At 37.6% G+C, this 18,605-nt stretch overlaps 1 long non-coding RNA gene across 3 annotated transcripts; it reads left to right on the top strand.

Annotated features, from left to right (window-relative positions):
• The first annotated feature begins 292 nt into the window (after window positions 1–292).
• Window positions 293–18,599, top strand: LOC138163205 (uncharacterized). Of its 3 annotated transcripts, none has more exons than XR_011168843.1 (3): window positions 293–2,635; window positions 11,965–12,024; window positions 15,830–18,599. It is a non-coding gene; the product is annotated as an uncharacterized lncRNA (long non-coding RNA). The 3 variants fall into 3 exon arrangements; XR_011168845.1 differs by lacking the exon at window positions 293–2,635 and adding an exon at window positions 2,654–2,939; XR_011168844.1 differs by lacking the exon at window positions 293–2,635 and adding an exon at window positions 3,029–3,123.
• Window positions 18,600–18,605: the final 6 nt, after the last annotated feature.

The following is an 18,605-nucleotide window of genomic DNA, read 5'->3' as shown; positions in this document are numbered from 1 at the left end:
GGCTCCTCTACCCCCAGTGCAAGACTGGGATCTCCCCTGAGGTCAAATCTAAATGACAAAAATGTTCCTATTAATAATGTTACTGCTGCAATTCCAGGATTCAACATGAATATACACATACATATACATATATGCACACATATACATATACACATATATGTCTCACTATGTCTGTCTACATTTTATGCACATTTATTTACAAATGGAAACTCCAGACATAGACTCTGAACTGATTCTCAATACAGTCTTAATGATTAGCCCCTGTGAATTGCTGTGAAGAGCTGAGCCAGTTCATAAACCAACATTACATTTCCTGAACCTCCAAAGAAATCTTTGAACAGCTTTAACCATGCCTCTTGCATGGTTTAGGCTTTAGTTTTATTTTGGTATCTCAAACTAATTGTTTTTGATTACTCAGTTAATTAACTGTATATACACACATACATACATACATATATGTATATGTGTGTGTATATGAATGCACACTCTGTAATATCCTTAACTGCTTTGTCTGGGTACCAGCTCTTTAGAGTAAAATGACATAATATTTTTCCTTCCACAGTTAAGTCAGTGTGTTACCCACTAAAACATGCCATTCTTACCTATGAAAATAAGCAAGCAGATACATTCATATGACTTTTGGAAATAGATGTTTGGGGGTCCTCTAATTTCAAAAGACTTTGAGTACTAAAAATACTACACTGTGAAGGGTAACAGTTAAATTCGATGCCCCCCTCCCTCCTCCAAATTGTCCTTTTAGAGGTGTCATTGTAAGTGAAAAGAAAATCAAAACTAGATCTAAATTCAAAAACAGTCACTTTCAAAATTAAGTAAGAAGACATCTTAGAGAGATTTTTAAAAATGAAACAATTTATTAAGGAAATACATAGTAAATACATTTTCTATTTTCCTTGTATAACTGTACAAGTAGAATTTCTCTAAAATATTTTATTGTTAAAATGCATGATAAATAATTGAATTAAATGACATTTTCTTATTTCTTTGTGATATCAGAATCTTAAAGAACACTTACAGATGTTTATATCACCATTCAGCCTATAATTATACTACTGATGTATCTGACTATTAAAATTAAATATATGCACAATTAAAATGTCTGATGAAAAATAATAGGAGAATTTAATTTGGAAGTTAAACAATGAAATTGTCCACATTTACATGGGAAAATGACTAATCAATTTCTTATTTGCTTTAATAAAAATATCATGGCTATAAAATTTAATACATTCAGTAAAAAAAATTTTCAAGTGGATAGAAATGCTATCACAAGGATAAATTAAAATTAGAACTCAAATACTGCTCATCGGTCGTCGTCGTCCTCTCCCCCCCACTCACCCCCCCATCAGTAAAGTAGGAATCTGCAGGATATTGTATCAATGAGTTTAAGTGCTTGACCTTTGTCCACATCTGGTTTAATAGGGACTTTTCAGCACTGAAGCTTTCCCCATCTTCCAGACCATTAAATGAAAACATCAAACCTCAAATGTAAAACCGTAAACCACAACGTTTTGTGTTTCACAACTCTTAGCAGTTTTTACTCAGGCTGCATAAAGGTCAGTTTCTCAGCTTCACAATGGACTAAAATCTATTCTCCTGCATACAGTAAGTGTACTGCCCACTAACTGATATTGATTAAATCTTGAACTCCTTTGACTGATACATACACACACCACACTTATTTACACGAACTCCTCCCCACCCCACCCCCCAACAACATAAATAAAAATATATTACTTCGGGGGGGTTAATTACATTTTAGGGCTGACAAATATCTATTCAAGTGTGAGTTCAAAAGTTAACTTTCCCCCCATTTATTAAAAGTTAGTTACATGGAATGGTGCTCTGAGATCAGTTCAAAGAAAGTTAGAGTTAATCTTGTGTATTTTGGCGCCTTTTCCCTGCCAGCTACTGTACTTGAAAAAAAAAACTTGGAGATCTTGTCTGTCTCGTCTCAAGTTCGATGGCAGCTCTTCCAACTGGAGGAGGAGAAGATGGCCATGTTCACAGCCCTAATAATAATTCAGATCACGCCACTTCGGCATCTTGTGTCAAAGTCGAAGCTGGCTTCCCCGCCCCCTTCAACCTGAGAGCTGCCAAGTCCTCACACACTCCGCATTCAACCACAACTTAATGGATGGGATATTGTGCATTAAAATGTGGCCCAGACATACTGGCGAAGAGAGGACAAGGGAAAAGAGAGACAGACACAGACACACACACAGACTTAAGTAGAGAGGGAAAAAAAATCCCACAGCAAAACAGCAGGGTGAAAATAAATATTAAGGGGGGGGTTGATTGAGGGGGAAGAAATTCATTATAATTTTAGCCCCCCCCCATACATATATATATTTTTTAAAAGGGAAAGAAAGAAAAATACCACTACAATTTGACACTACAACATCGTTGGAAATGAAACTTTAAAAAGCATGCCGATAGAAAACCAACACAGACCAAACAGACTATTAATGGTATTTCCCTTCATAATTCCCTCCCTCGTCCAAACTAAAGGCATGCATTAGGAGTGAAAGTGGGCAGCCTACATGAGAAATACCGTGCCTAAAATAGAAGAGAAAAGAAGGAAACCGTGAGGCAACGAGCAAGAGTTGGCTACAAGGTACAACTAAAGTAACATTCTCACATTAATCCTTTCCAGGGCTTAACTGATAGTTGCCTGCCAGAGGGGGGGAGGGGGGATAGGAGGGAAGGGGAAGGTGGAAGTTGAAGCAGGAAATGTGCCAAGTTCAGCACTTTTTGGACGAACACTCCCATCCACTGATTCCTGGCATAAAAGTGTAACCCATATACAAAAGCTGCCAAAAACAAATACACATAAACACACATACAATTACATACAACATATATGTGTGCAACCCACATATCCCAACGCAAAACAGAAATGATATCAGCATTTTAGAAAGGTATGTGATATATCCTCTTTGAAACACACGCAAAAATAATCGGGGAGGGAGGGGAGGGATGGAGGAAAAAAAGCAAATACAATCTATCATCTCCACACCACATACCATCGCATTGTACTGCATTAAATGGATAGGATTCTGAATTACTACCACAACACAGGGCCACTGGCTTCACATTTCTCAGGTACAGAGAGAGTAATGCTTTCCTGAAGGGTTGATTTTGTGTTGCTTTTTTGGTTTTGCTTCAATTTCCAGTAGTGGACAGCAAGTATTATTTATCATTATTATTAATATTATTATTAATTTCTGCAATACCACAACAGGAAGAGAGTTCTTGGTCAGAGAGGAAAAGGCGGTAAAAGTCAAAGTCAGTGAGCAGACCCCTCCCCTCCCCCTCAGTCCCTCTGAATTTGCAGTCTTCCTTCCTCTTTTGGTTGCAATACTGGAAAGTAGTTTTTGGTGGTTGATTTGCACGCTGTCCTGGACAGGCTGAGCTCGGGGTCGGGTTTTGTTGTTGTTTGTTTGTTTGCTTGTTTCGTTTTGTTGTTTACTTTTATTTTGATTTGCGGTGGGGGGGTGCTGCTGTTGTTGCTTTTGGAGGGGGGGTGTCTTTTCGTTTAGTTTCGTTTTGTTTTTAGCTAGGCTGCTCTCTGCGTGATGTGTGTGTATATGGTGCTGTCTCCTTTTTTTTCTTCCTATACTCTTTTCCCTTTCTCTCACCCCCCCCCCCCCCCCCCACCCCCCTTTGGGTCTGGCTTGGCTCTGCAGATCAGGCTGGCGATAGTAGAGCCCGGCTGCGTACTTGGCCTCTTTCCGCTTCTCTCTGATTGGCCTGGGCAGCGGCGGTGGTTCCCTCTAACCACCACCCACCAAAGCACCCTTTCCTCTCCCGAGGCCACCCGCTCTCCCTCCGCACTCTTTCATTTCTTTCTGCGTCTCTTCTTCCTCCTCCTCCTCCGCCTCTTCCCAGTCCCCAAACAGCCGCCCTCCTAGATCTATTGGAAAGTGCAGCTCTTCGCTTCCGCCTGGCGGCTGAGTGAGATACCAAAAAAAAGGGAGGAGGAAGGGATCTGGGGAGATAGCTATTGCATATTCATATCTCAGCCTCCAATGAGAGCAAGCGAGTTACAGAAAGCCAAGGGGGCAGCCAGCATTGAAGTCTGATCAGCAGCATGCAGGTCAAAGCGCCCCCCTGAAATCAGCACTGTATATGATACCAATGGAGGCAATGGATTTCTCCATGGCCACACCATGTGCGTGCGTGTGTGTGTGTGTGTGTGTGTGTGTGTGTGTGTGTGTGTGTATTTGGTCTTTGTGCTGCTGTGGTGTGGGGGGTGGGAATGTAGGGGGTTGGGGATCAGTGTGAGTATACGTGAGGGTGAGGCTGAGAAGTGGGGGGGGGACTCTGTGTGAGTCTCCATGGGCATTTGTATGCTTGCCTTTGTGTGATTCTTGAGTGTGTATCTGGGGTGTGCTGTACTTTCTACTGGAGGCAGTGTGGGACTCCCTCTGCAAGACGGCTCAGCAAAATAGGGATGATGATGTCTCAGTAATTGCTTTGGGTTTTAACAACTGTTAAAAGAATATTTAAAAAAAATTAAGGCTTCTAGACTACTAGATCAGGCGAGGGGGTTTTTCCTAGCAACTTTTCGAGGATCCTCTTTCCAAGGCTACATTTAGTTCTCTGTAAAAAAAAAAAAAAGTTGATCTTGGACTTGGTTGTCCTTACAACAAAGTAACTTGAACCTACTTAGTGACTAAAATATATGTACATTTACATAAAAGCAATATTAGATATTAAGTGGCTAAAAGTAAAAAGGCATCCCTTACTAGAACTGGGCCTGTGAATTTTCTTCTCTAGTTTTAATTAACAAATGGCCATAAAGTCATTTTTTTGTTCTTCAGCTAAATATCCATTGCTTTGTTTCATTTTCTTAAACATGATCATTTAATGAAAATATATTTAAAAGTTCAACTATGAGATGTTTTTCAGTTCAGATATTGGACAAATCAGGTATCAGGAAATTTTAAAGTTAAAATGGAATACTTTGTCTGAAAATTATACCATACTACTCCACACACATTTTTAGAAGATTTTATTATACAGTGATGCCGACTAATTATGTAATCGCACAAGGGACAACAATGGCTTCAAATATCCTCTAAAAACCTGTTCAATTATGTGATTACCAGTGGGACCAGAATAGCTCCAGATGAATTGTTCTTATCTCTCTACTAAACATTAGCATGTCAGTATTTTATCCCAAAAGTCCAGAAGAGAATCAACAATATACTTCTGCTTCATAGAACCAGCAATACACAGTATTAAACACAGATGATCCCATCCATTCCTATTTTCTTACTGTGAGAACATTATACGTAAGTACATGCTTACACATACTTGGAACATTTTTTAAGCAATAAAATTGAGAAACTCTCAAGGTGACTGTGATCCACTAGAATTTGGAAGAAGCCAGAGTTGATGCTAGATTGTCAATTAAGGATCTTAATTTGGGTGGTTAACTATCATAATACTAACTTTTCATAACTATTCTAGAGAGGGGAAATAAAGGGATAAATATAAGTGGGAAATGGTTAAGCTTTCTTCCATATACATATGTATATATACATACACATACACATTATATATATGTATATATATATATACACACGTACATACATACACACATACATATTTTATATGGCATCCAGAGGAAAATAAACTTTAAATTACTTTCCTCCCCAGTGTTCAGAGAATACAACTATCCAATAAATGTATTATAATGTGTTATAACCATATGCTATGATACCAGATAATCAACTTAGTAGATAACAGGCATTTTTTCCTAAGTTAAGACCATACCATTTTTATTTGTATATATTTAAATTTTAGGATTGAAGAACTACCTACCAATGATGAATGCTAATTAAAATAATAAATAAAAGAACTATAAAAACAGATTGTAGAGCATCAATGAAAATGCACTGAAAATTCTCATTTGTCATTGGTTTAAACTCGGCTGGAAAAGTCCTAAAAAGAATTGCTAATCATTATTCCTTGAAGTCACTTAGCTAAGCTGCTGGTTCCTCAGAACACACAGGACAGTTCACTTAAAGAAAGAGATGGTGCTATGCAAAGTATTTAGTGTTATTCAAGAGGAGTACTATATGAAACAAGGAAGGGAGACGGGAAGCAGAAAGGAATAGGTTTCCAAAGCTGTCTAAGCTCAAGTGACTATTATTAAAACAGATGAGTCCAGATTTCCCCCCTCCCCCCATGCATATTATTTAGTAATAAACAATACTATTTTATGCCACTTTGAACATTTCATAGATTATTTTTTATTTACATGTCCTTTCTTTCAACACCTGAGGCTGGAAAGCATACTTATACCTATTCTGACCATTCTTCCTCTTATTTATCTGTCAAATAAGAAACATATCACACTTACATTTTATGCAGGGTTTTACCATACAGTCAAATTCACTTTTACGTGTAGTTTGTGGAAATTGGTCTCATTACTTTACATTCACTTTGCATATGTTCTTAAGCTAGAATTCCCAATTGGTTAATATCCAGAATAGCTAGCTAATTTCTACTATTAACCTGGGTATATAGGTAAATAAATGTATATACATTAGCATATGCTTTTAAATAAATGGATTTTTTTTGATTTAGTATCACTTTGGTTAATGGCCTTTCACACAATATGATTAAAGTCCAGAATATTTTTTATGCTTGTCTTTTTTTTAAATCACATCATTTATTCATCAAAATTATTCGTCAAGGAAATGTCTACAAAAATAAGCACTATTCAAAAACCACTTAGGTACTTTGGCACTCTACACTGAAGTGATTCCAGTAGAACAAGTAATTTTTCTGCCTTAAGTTAAAGGCATGTCACCCATTAGAACTTACTAGAAGCTTCTATAAGCAAACTAAAGCTTTGGATGCTTTTGCTCCATTCATAATTAAATTAATTTATATATATAGATATATTTACAAAGTAAGAATTTAAAAACATATACTTGCACATCTGTGTGTTTGTTTATCTTTGAAAATAATCACTATATAATTATTTCTAGAAGGCATGCACTACTACATTGCTTTATATCACAATTGAAGTAATTCCTCTATCCCAACCAAACCAGTAATTTTCAGTTATTACTGCAAAGGTGTTTATTTTGGCTTCTATGTTCCTTTAAAAAACAGAATAAACATGTTTTTAGTTTCATCCATAATTTTAAAAATGTTATTAAACAGTACATAATAACTAATAAGCAGATCATTAGATTATGGCATTTAGGCTGTTTTAAAACTAACATTCATTTTAACTAAGCCTATACTTTATACATATATTAAAACATTTGATAATTATAATATTAAGCAAATTATATATCAGATGTTAACATTATTTACTAATAATGTTATAATTTATAAAATTATTCCAGCATCATGTTATAGAATTCAAAATTCATATATTGAAAGACTATCAAATAATAGTTATAAATGTTTTTGGCAAAAAAGCATTTTGCCATATTTAGATAAGCTTTTGAGGAGGAGCCTGTCCAGCACCTACCTTTTGCTTTGAAGGTTAAATGCATGCTACATTTCTTGTTGACAATGGTTTCCATTAAATTATAACTGTACTGATAGGACTTTTTATTGAGGTCTGGAGGAAACTTCTCCAGTACATTTTCTTTCAAATTAAGACCAAGCATAAATAATAAATACCAGTGACTATCTTGACTATTCATTGGTTATGGAAGACTTCAACTATAATATAGTAAGCCCTTTCTTCATGGGCATAACCCTGTCAAAATAAACACAGTATCTATTCCACAGAACATAGCTGTTCATTGTACTAATAGATCTGGAAGGGTCCTGAAGTCAACACCTTAACCTTCCCCTGCCTTCAGGTGGATGAATGGTTGAAATTTACAGGTATCCCTCATAAAATTTTAAACTATTGTGACTGTGTGTGTGTTTAAAAAATATATATGTATGTATATATGTATACACACACAGTTTGCCTTCTTTCACTAATTACATGCTGCACCTGTGCACATATATATCTAATGGAATCTGCTAACATCATAAATCTCAAGTGGTTTATGGTGTCATCAAAAGCCTGAGATAGTGGTATGGCTCATAGCCTTACAACCTTCAGGCTATGGTCTTGTTAAACCTCACAGGTTAAATGAAGCCAGATTCCCTCAGTACTATATGCCAACAGCAGGTTTCTATAGCCGTGAAGGAACTTCAGTTATGATTCAGGAAAAGAGATGGCATTTTGGCATGATGAATCAGGAATATCAACTAACCATGCTCAAAACATTTCACAAATACAAACCTCCATTTTATGAACTCAAGATATGACCTATGGACTATTTCTTGTCCTTTGAAGAGTTCTATGTCTTAAATTGGTCATAGTTATGTTTTCTTGTTTTGAAAAGTCTTATGTATGTTTGAAATACCTTTGTAGAATTTCAAAGATCAATTATTAACTCAGCATTTATTAATCACTTACTGAGAGCAGGTAGATGGCACAATAGATAGAGAACTGGGCTTAGAATCAGGTAGATTCATGTTCATGAGTTCAAATACAACCTAAAACACTTACTAGCTCTGTGACCCTGGGCACATCATTTAACCCTATTTGCATCAATTCCTCATTTGTAAAAATGAACTGGAGAAGGAAATGGCAAATCACTACCATATCTCTTCCAGAAGAAAAACAAAACAAAACAAACGGGGTCACAAAGAGTCTGACGAAACTGAACAACAATAACAATCACTGACATTTATTACTTACGTGTGAGATTTCTGACACAATAGCATTACAAAAACAATGATCCAACAGAATATAAGGAATTTAAGGAAGTTCTATATAATATGTTAATATTTAACTGTTTTGTTTGTTTGTCTAGACCTTAGCTTTTCATCTGTGTAGGAAGCTCTCTGGTCAGGAAACTCCTTCTACCAACAGATGATAGATAGGAAATTTCTCTGAAATGTAAAATCTTGGAGAGTCTTAGAGAAAGGTTAAGTGACTTGTCCAGGGTCACACATTACAGGCAGTATATGTGAAAAACAGGTTGTGAATCCACATCTTCCTTGTTTCACTACCCTACAGTACCTCTCATAATTATTGTCCTTGCAAAAGATCAGGGTGGTTTTCCCCTTATACATGGTTTCATCTAGGAGGTGACTGTCAGATTCAAAACATATGTAACTCACATACATATCTCCATGTGGCAAACCATAAAGGTCATATGATCATGGATTTAGAATAGCAAAAGGATTTCAAAAGCCATCTATTAAAATATGTCTCTTCAAACCACTGGACTACAGCCTAGAAGAACCTTAGTCTTAACAATTGCCAACTAGGTAAATAAAGATAAGTGGTTATATTTTACTTCTTTGTCTTGTAGTTGGAGAAACCAAGGCACAGACATAGCAAAAATTACCAGTAGAGTCACAATACAAAGTCCTTAAATCCCAGGTCCCTGTGATTGATTGAAAGGTACCATTTCTCTGATTTTGTTTATGAAAAGATTATTGTTCCAAGAGACATCTGTAATACTCCCTTAACTTAAAACACATGCCCATACAAATAAAACCAAAAAAATAATTCTAGATTTAGCTGCATATGGATTATCCACTTTGTGGATTGTATTTAGTTGGTATATCCTGGGAATATGTAATTTATGAGGCTAAGTGAAATATAGTACTGAAAATGAAACTGCTGCCAGCACATCCTGACTTCAAACAGATCCCTTCTCCAAAACCAAATGAAAAGGGCTTGGTGGTTAACTGCCATGATGCTCTATCCCTCATTGCAGTTAATTGAGCAAATAGGTTAGTAATTTTTGTTTCTCTCTTTTTGATGACAAGGCACCTTAACTGTATTAAGTCATGTAAAAAGAGCATCACCTGATACAAAAGACTGCCAAGAGTGTTTCATACCTACCTCACAAATCTCACTCAATAATGATGACCTGGGGCAGCTGGGTGGCTCAGTGAATAGAGCACTGGCCCTGGAGTCAGGAGGACTTGAGTTCAAATCCAGCCTCGGACACGACACAATTACTAGCTGTGTGACTTTGGGCACTTAACCCCAATTGCCCTCCAAAAAAAAAAAATAATGACATGAATTGAGCCTCAGCATAGTAGCTGAGGCAGAGATTTTTTTCTTGGTGAGGGAGGATTGTTGAAGCATTTTTCCTGGGTGGTATAAATTTATGGGGCTAATCTTCTGCCTAGTTTCCCTTCTCACCTTATTCCAACCTATTCGCCCCTTCACTGCCAAGGCTACTTTTCTAAAGCATAGGTATGACCATCTCTCTCTCTCTCTCTCTCTCTCTCTCTCTCACACACACACACACACACACACACACACACACACACACACACACACACCTTCAATGAACACCATTAACTCCCCATCACCTTCAGAATCAAAAATGAAATCTGTTTAGCATTTTAGTATTGTTTTAACTTTATCCTTCCTACCTTTCCAGCCTTCTTACATGTTACTCCCCACCTATTTTACAATACTGTTACAACTGACCCCTTTGCAGTTCTTAAAAAGACAACACTCTGTTCTTGGTGTCTTTACACTGGCTATTCCCAATTCCTGGAATGTTCTGCCCCCTCATGTCTATTAGTTTCCCTGACTTCATTCAAGACTCAGTTGGTACACAGAGTACATTTCCCCTTGCCCTTCTGGGAGAGCAGTGTTGACAGAGTTGGTTAAATGTGGAGATAGATGATCAACACAGTAACTTTCTTCTATGGCCAGGCCATGGGAGCTTTACCCCACAACCTGTGCAGTCAACATTATTGATACAGGGCAAATTGAGGTAGAAATTAGTCAATTAGTTAATACACATTTATTAATTGCCTTCCATGTGCTAGGTCCTGTACTAGCTAGAAATAACCAAATCTAATGACTGTCCTGTGGAGATACAAAGAAAGACAAAAGATAGTCTCCAGCCTAAAGGAACTCACAACTGTAAAATTTGTTTTTAGTGGGTAGCCACTGATGAAACATTGTGGGAAGGAGGAAGTTTCTAGGACTTGTAGCATCATTGTTTCATTTCTTCCTTTATCTTTCCGTTGGTAGTGCACCATGATATCATTAGTGTTGTCCACTAGCCTTTTCTTAGAGGAGGGGGAACAAAGGGTAAGCTTTGGTCTTGGGGATCTTTTTCATAACGACTAATTTTTTTTACTATGTTTTTAAATGAAATGTTCTAAAAGAAGAAGCCTATGTCCTTTTTTAGTTTCTCTATAGAGCACCCAGACTTATCTCAGAGGACATTTAATAAATAGTATTTTATCGTAACGACTACATTTTTATGATCCTTGTTAAGCTTCCACTTACACATGGTTCTTTGCTGGCCAACATACAACTAACTTAAACATAACATATGTACCCATGGAGCTTATGATCAGAGATGAGTGTCACTAGTATTGACAAACATGAAAAAGGACACAAGAGCAAACAAACATACCACTGTACTACACCAAAGAACATTATACTGAGCACAAGCTATAAATTATTGAGAAGCTGGTACATTATGTACAAGTTTAGCATATGGTTACTCTGCTGGCAGATTCAAAAGGGGCAAGATATTCAATCAGACTTCAGATTCTCACCCATAGAAATGTTCTTCAATCAGCGCATCATGACAAAAACATTTCTGACAAGGTAATATTAATGCGATGTGTGTGTATGAGGCTGCTAGGTGGTGCTAGAGTGCATATAGTGCCAGGCCTGGGTCTGGAAGATGTGAGTTCAAATGTAGCCTCAAACATTTACTTGCTTCATGACCTTGGTTGGGCAAGTCACTTAACCTTGTTCTGGCCCAGTTTTCTCCATCTGTAAGTGGGAAAGCACCTACCTCCCAAGGTTGTTACAAAAGATCAAATGAGATAATAATTGTAAAACAAATTAGCACAGTGGCTGGCTACACAGTAGGTATGTTTAATAAATGCTTGTTTCCTTCCTTCCAACAGAAGCACTTCCAATAAAAACCTCCTCTGAGATGTTATCCCCATCTTTGTGCTCCTTAAAAGGTAGGACTATAAGGTAACATCAAAAAACAAAATCTGAGGGAAATTGTGCATTCTAAGGAGTATTGTCTGCCTTGAAGTTGCCTTATTAGGAGATTTATACATTAGCATGTTTTGAAATATTTTGGATTTGGAATCGCCAATATCCTCAGGGGGGTCACCTCTGTGTCTTTGAAGGATGAATTGATTTTTAGAAATGACCAAATGTAATGACTAAAAAGAAAGTTATATTAACAAGGCAAGGAGTCTGATTTTCTTCTGTGGTTTATAAAAATGACTGTGAATACAGAGTTAAAATAAAATAAAATCTTTTATCACCAGTAAACAGAATTCTTCTTAGTATTTTCTTTTTTATACAAAGGTTAAATCAGGTTGTTTCCCAGGATTGTACAGAATATAGGAGACTTCTTGGTCAAGGCAGCAAGAATCCAGAAGTGAACTCTGATGACCCCACTATGACAGCTCCTAAGGCACTCATAGAAAGTTGTCTCTGGACTCCTGAACTTCTTGATCACCCCCCTTGAAAGCTATGGTGAGATTTGTAGTATCAAGCAAGAGTTCTTAATTTGGTATCCTTGAACTTTAAAAAAAAATTTGATTCCTTTATAACTTATGTATTTCATTCTACACGCTTCCACCAGACTGCCAAAGGGGTCCCTGGGATGCAAAACAGGCTAAGAATTCCTGATTCCCCATTAAGTAACCTCTGTGTGGGAGAATGGCCAAGCATTGTCCTCACATCCCGAGTTTCACTTTAGGGTACTCCTTAGAATGTTTCAACATATGGAAATGAATGCCTAAAATTATTCACCTTTCTAGCCAGAGCATCTCCCTACTAAGGATGACCCTAGGTCAGACATCATCTGACTGAGGGACAGTTCAAATCCCTATCTGCTTCAAAGTATTTGAGGTAAACTCAATTCACTAATTAAAATGTCTACCCTTAATTTCATTCTTTTGAGTTAAGGCATTATTTTCAAAAGGGGCAATTCAAAAGTCAATGCATTGTTCATCAAGAGTAACAAACTGACACCTTAACCCCCACTGACAAGAGACAGTACAAATTGGGGAGTCAGGAAAGAAAGACATGGAGGGAGTCAAAGCAACCAAAAGTCAAGAGACCTGTTTGTTTGTTTTTTTTTTTATTCCAGCTTTGGCACTTACCAGCTATATGACCATGGCATTACTTAACCCGAGCCTTGGTCTCTTCTTATTCAGTAAAATGGGAACAATGATATATACACTACCTACTTCATTGGGTGTTATGAATAAATTTTTTTGAGGGGGGAAAGCAAGGAAATTGGTGTTAAGTGACTTGCCCAAGGTCATAGTGTTTGACTCAGGTCAAACAGGTCTTTTGAACTCAGGACTTCCTGACTCCAGGGCCGGTGCTCTATTCACTGCGCCACCTAGCTGTCTCTATGAAGAAATTTTAAATTTGTTTTCTAAACTTTAAAGCAGGATTTCTTATTCTGTCACCCATGAACAATAGATGGAGAGATAGATAAATATACATACATATATGTGTATGTAAGTATATATACACTCAGATGTATATACATATATACACATTCACATATACACACGTCAGTATAATTGGTTTCCTTTTTAATTCTATGTATTTATTTTATGCATTTTAAAACATGATTCTGAGAAAGAGTCTATAGATTTTACCGGACTGCCAAAGGCATCCATGTCACAAAAAGGCTAAGGATCCCTGCTTTAATTAATAACAAGAGTGTGTTGTTGTTACAGTGAAACAGAGTGGTTAAAGCAACTCTCAGTTTTGAAAGATACAAAGTTACTGGTGCTGGATAATAATGAGGCCAGGTTGCAGGAGTTTAAAAAGTCCTTAGGCACACTTCCTGGATGGTCAAAGCTTCAAACCCACCCCACCCCCACCCTCTAGGCAAAGAGATGGAACTTTCCTTATCCTGTCTCTACACCTGCCTCAGGCTGACCTTTTCTAACTTTCCTGCTTCTGGTCTACATTAATATTTATTTTAACCAACTTCATCTGACTATGATTTGGAAGGAGAATGGTTGTGGAAGCACACACAATGCCTAGCCTCCAGCCCCAAGTGAGTGATTCTATTAGAAACCCAGGCTTAAAACTGGGATCCATGGACAGATTTGAAGGGTTCCAACTTGAATGGGGGGTGGGGGGAATTACATCTTTAGTTTCAGTAACCTATAACTGAAATCTATCATTTCTTTCAGTTATTTAAAAATATTTTAAAATATTATTCTGAGAAGGGATCATTATACTTACCCAGTCTACCAAAAGGGTCCATGACACACACAAAAAGATTAAGAAGCCCTAATAGAATTCCTCCCCCTGGACCCAAAGATAACCAGGTAAAACCTTCAAAATTTGTAATAATTAATATTCACATAGCGTTTTTAACATTTGAAAGCATTTTCTTCACAACAACCAAGGAGATAGCTAGGGCAGGAATACAACAAGCATTTATTAAACAGGTATTGTGCTAAGTGCTAGAGATACAAATATAAGCAAAATAGAAAAACAATCCCTGCCCTCAAGGAGCTTACATTCTAATGGGGAAAGACAACACAAAAAGGAGCTGGAAAGAGAAGAGGATAATTAGGGGTACCTGGGCAATGACATGCTGACAAAGTTCATAGAGTCACAAGCACAGCTGGGAGGGGAATGCACCGTGGCCCCAAAATGGAGGTCCCAGTGATAAATGAGACTAGCATTGCTGAAGGATATTCCACAGTGAGAAAATCCTAGGCACCAAGGGAAGTTCCAGCATGAGAAGCTAGCTGAATCATGTTGGCAAAGTCTGAAGCATCAGAGTGAGTATTATTCCCATATTACAGAGAAGGAAACTAAATCTCTGGTAAATTAAATGATTCATACAAAATCACACAACCAGTAAATTTCTGAGGTGGTATTTACATCTAGGATGCTCTACTAACAGAAAGACCTCCCACCACTCCTGAGTAGTGTCAAACAGCAAGAGACCAGGAAAGAAAAACTTCTAAGTTTATATTCAGTCAAAGGGATGCATTTGAGGGTCTAAAGGGTCATATGTGGCTTGGAGGCTGCAGGTTCCCCAACCCTGATAGGTCTTTGTATCTCACTACCTCAAGGGGAATTTAAACTACTCAAACAAATACTTATAAAAACTTAAAGCTGAAAATAGTCCCAGAGGATATCTAGTCTTCCATTCTTTGGGAGCTTAAAGACTTTTCAAAATCAGAGTCCCTAATTAAAGTGCAAATAAGTCTCATGGTGAAAACCTAATCAGCTAAAACCTGAGTTATTTTTGTTGGCTTCAAACTAAAAACAAGATCTATCCAGAAAGTGTCTAGGATCATAATATGTACAAGTGGAACAGGCCTTTCAAAATCATCTTAAAAATGAATTTAAAAATTTTAAAAATTATCTTGTCCAATTCTCTCATTTTATATGTAATAGGGACTAGCCAATGAGCTCAGGATGATATAGTGCCCCCCTCATGGATTTTGGAGGTGCACAAACATTGTGTAACTGTTTCCAATCTGCTAGCCACATGGTAATAAAGAAGCCTCTTTGATTGACTAGAGGGGGGCAAAACTGGGGCATAGTCAAAAGGCACTAGTCAGCCTGGGCCTGTCTCTCACCCTTCCTCTCCCACCTCATCTGATTACTTGCTGCCTGGCTGCATTCTAGTGAGATTAAGAGAGAGAGAAAGAATTTTGTAAGGGAAAAAGTCCTGAGCCCTGCCCATCTGAAGTTGACAAGTGGCCCATAAATAGTGGCCTTGGTTCTTGGCCTCACTTTATTTTTTTCCTGCTTTAGGTGAAGCAAACTGGAGCTGACTGTGACCTCTTGAGTTCTGACATGTGAAGCAAATGAGCCACCAGGATGTCAGGGATTAGAGTCCATGCAAGGCTTCATAGCCAGCCAATCCAGGATTGGGAACCAAGAAGGAGAATGGTAGCTGAAATGGGGACTCATCCAGCAGCAATCTATATTTAGATATGAACTCAATGGTGCATATGCTATGTAGAAACTGTGTTAAGGCTGAGTTCAGTATTATTAGAGTATTACCACCCCACCCCCCCAGAGTATTAGAGGGAAAAGTTTATACTTCTGTTTTGCTGAATTTTTAAAGCAAATAGTTTAATATAAAAGCTCATTGATGTTAATTGGTTAAATGGAACTGTGGATTGGTAACAGCTATTAGTGAGAGGAACCCACTGGAGTTGGGGGACTTGGGCAAAGACACTCTTAACATCTTATGAGTACCCCTGGAACACAGTGTGGGGGATATAGTCAAATGAACCCAAAACAACTTTTTGGAGGTCATACAAGCTTCCAATACTGTGCCAAGCAATAGTTCACTAAAGAGTGAGTCTAGGCAGGAAAGAGCTCTGGACAGAATGAACTCTGTTAATTGAGAAAAGAGAGAGAATTGCTTCTTTCCTTTTGGGTGGGAGATGATTTCTCTACTTTCACTGCCCTCTGACCCACCATGGCCATGGCATCTTTCAGCTGACCTATTCTCTTAACTATAGACATCAGGCCCAGAACCCAAGTAGCTTACTAAATCATCATGCCAAACAGAAATGCTGAACCCTGGGGAAGTATCATTACATCATAAGAAGAAAAAGTATATTCTGGCCCCAAACTAATTATGTCCCTGGCTAATTATTAAAATTAAATGTACCAGTGGGGGCTCATAAGCTAAAGTTTTAGATGTGCAGACCCACAGAGCACCTTAAACCTGGTACTCATTTCCAGGGGCACCCAACTTTTACATTTAAGTTGGGAAAGGGGCAGTTCTGGGCACTGGGGATGAAAAATTTTTTTTTAAAAATCTCTGGCCTTAAGGGGACTTTGCTAGAGGATATAAACTATATATGGATATGTACTTAAAAACTGGGAAATTCAGGAAATTCTTCCTATAAGAGATGGAACCTTGAGGAAAGATAAGAATTCTATAAGATATTCTATAAGATAGAAATGAGAAGAGGGTACGTTCAAGGCAAGGGGAAAAGCCTGCATAAAGTCATGAATGAATGCGAAGTTTCAAGGAACAGCAGATAGTCCAGTTTAACTGGTATATTGAGTGTATGAAGGAAGGCAATTTGAAATATGTCTGAAAAAGTAAGAAACCAATTTGTGAAGTGTTTTCATTGCCAGGATGTAGAGCTTGTAGTTGACCCTTGATTCAACAGAGAGCCATTGCAGATGCAAGAGAATAGCAAATCATATCTCTGCTTTTAGAACGTTATATCTGACAATTGTTTAGAGGAAAAATTGATGAGGGAAGAGGTTGAAAGCAGGAAACCTAGTTCCAAAGCTATTTCAGTAGACCACCATGTGAGTTTGTAAGGACCTGGATTAGGAAGGAGTCTAAAAACGGAAAGAAGGGAACAGATGCAAGAGGTATTGTAGAGGTAATTTTTACAAAGCTTGGCAACTTATCAAGGGAGAAGAAATAGTCAAGGATGACTGATGTTTTGAATCTTGGTGACTAGAAGAAAAGTGCCCAGCAGTTAGTACAATATTTATTTATTAACTAATTGATTAATATGAGAAATTTTGGAATAAGGCTGGAATTGGAATTAGATATTGAGAGAGAAGGTGATAATTATTTGGACATGTTGAATTTGAGATGTCTACTGGTCATCTAGGTAGAGATGATCTCTCTTCTAGAGCTCAGCAAAGATGCTATGGCAGCTCCCTCTTTCTGGTTACCCAGATTTACAACCTTGAAATTACCTTTGACTTCATTCTCCATTACTCTGCCCTCCATCTATTTAAACTGTTAAAAATCAGTAAGCAATGGATAAGTGCCTGCTATAGACCAGATAAGGTACTAGGCACTGAATATATAAATGAAACAATCCCCACTCTCAAGGAGTTTATGTTCTATAGTGCTAAGTCTTGTCAATCCTAACTCTATAATATCTCTCCATATGTCTCTTCTTCATTCACAGTCACCACCCTGGCCCAGGCCATTGTCACTTCTTACTATTGTAATAATCTTCTTATTGTTTCTCCTGCTCCCAGGCTCTCCCCTCTCCAATACATCCTCCACATAGCTGCCAAAGAGATATCTCTAAAGCATAGTTCTGATGTCTTTCCCTTACTCAAAAACTTCAGTAGGTCCCTATTGCCTCTGTTCTGAAACCCAAACTCCTCTACTCATCATTTAAAGATCTTCATAATCTACCCAACTACTTTACCCTAACCTTTGTAAATATATCCACATTTCTCCCATGTCACTTCACTGAGTCCAGCTTAAACTGATCTATTTTTTTGTCATCTACATATAACATTCTACGTCCCATGTTTCCATGCCTTTGTACAACTGCCCCTACTACATGCTAAGAATGGACTTCTTCCTTACCTCTTTGCCCCTCAGAAGACTCAGATCCCTTCAAAGCTCAATTCAAGCACCATTTCCTACATATGGATTTTCCTGATATCTCCAGATACTAGTGCTTCCCCTTAGCAAATTACCTTGCTCACTTTCTGGGAAGAGATTTCTCCTGAGTTTCTGAGGTGGGGATAAGAGGAGAAAGAAAGAAAGAAAGAAAGAAAGAAAGAAAGAAAGAAAGAAAGA

Source organism: Petaurus breviceps, unplaced genomic scaffold (assembly GCF_028583685.1).
Source record: "Petaurus breviceps papuanus isolate PSGF00001 unplaced genomic scaffold, PetGlider_PUasm1.0 187, whole genome shotgun sequence".
Taxonomy (NCBI): domain Eukaryota; kingdom Metazoa; phylum Chordata; class Mammalia; order Diprotodontia; family Petauridae; genus Petaurus; species Petaurus breviceps.
Note: the sequence above shows the minus strand (reverse complement) of the source record. Positions and strands in the feature narration are given on the sequence as shown.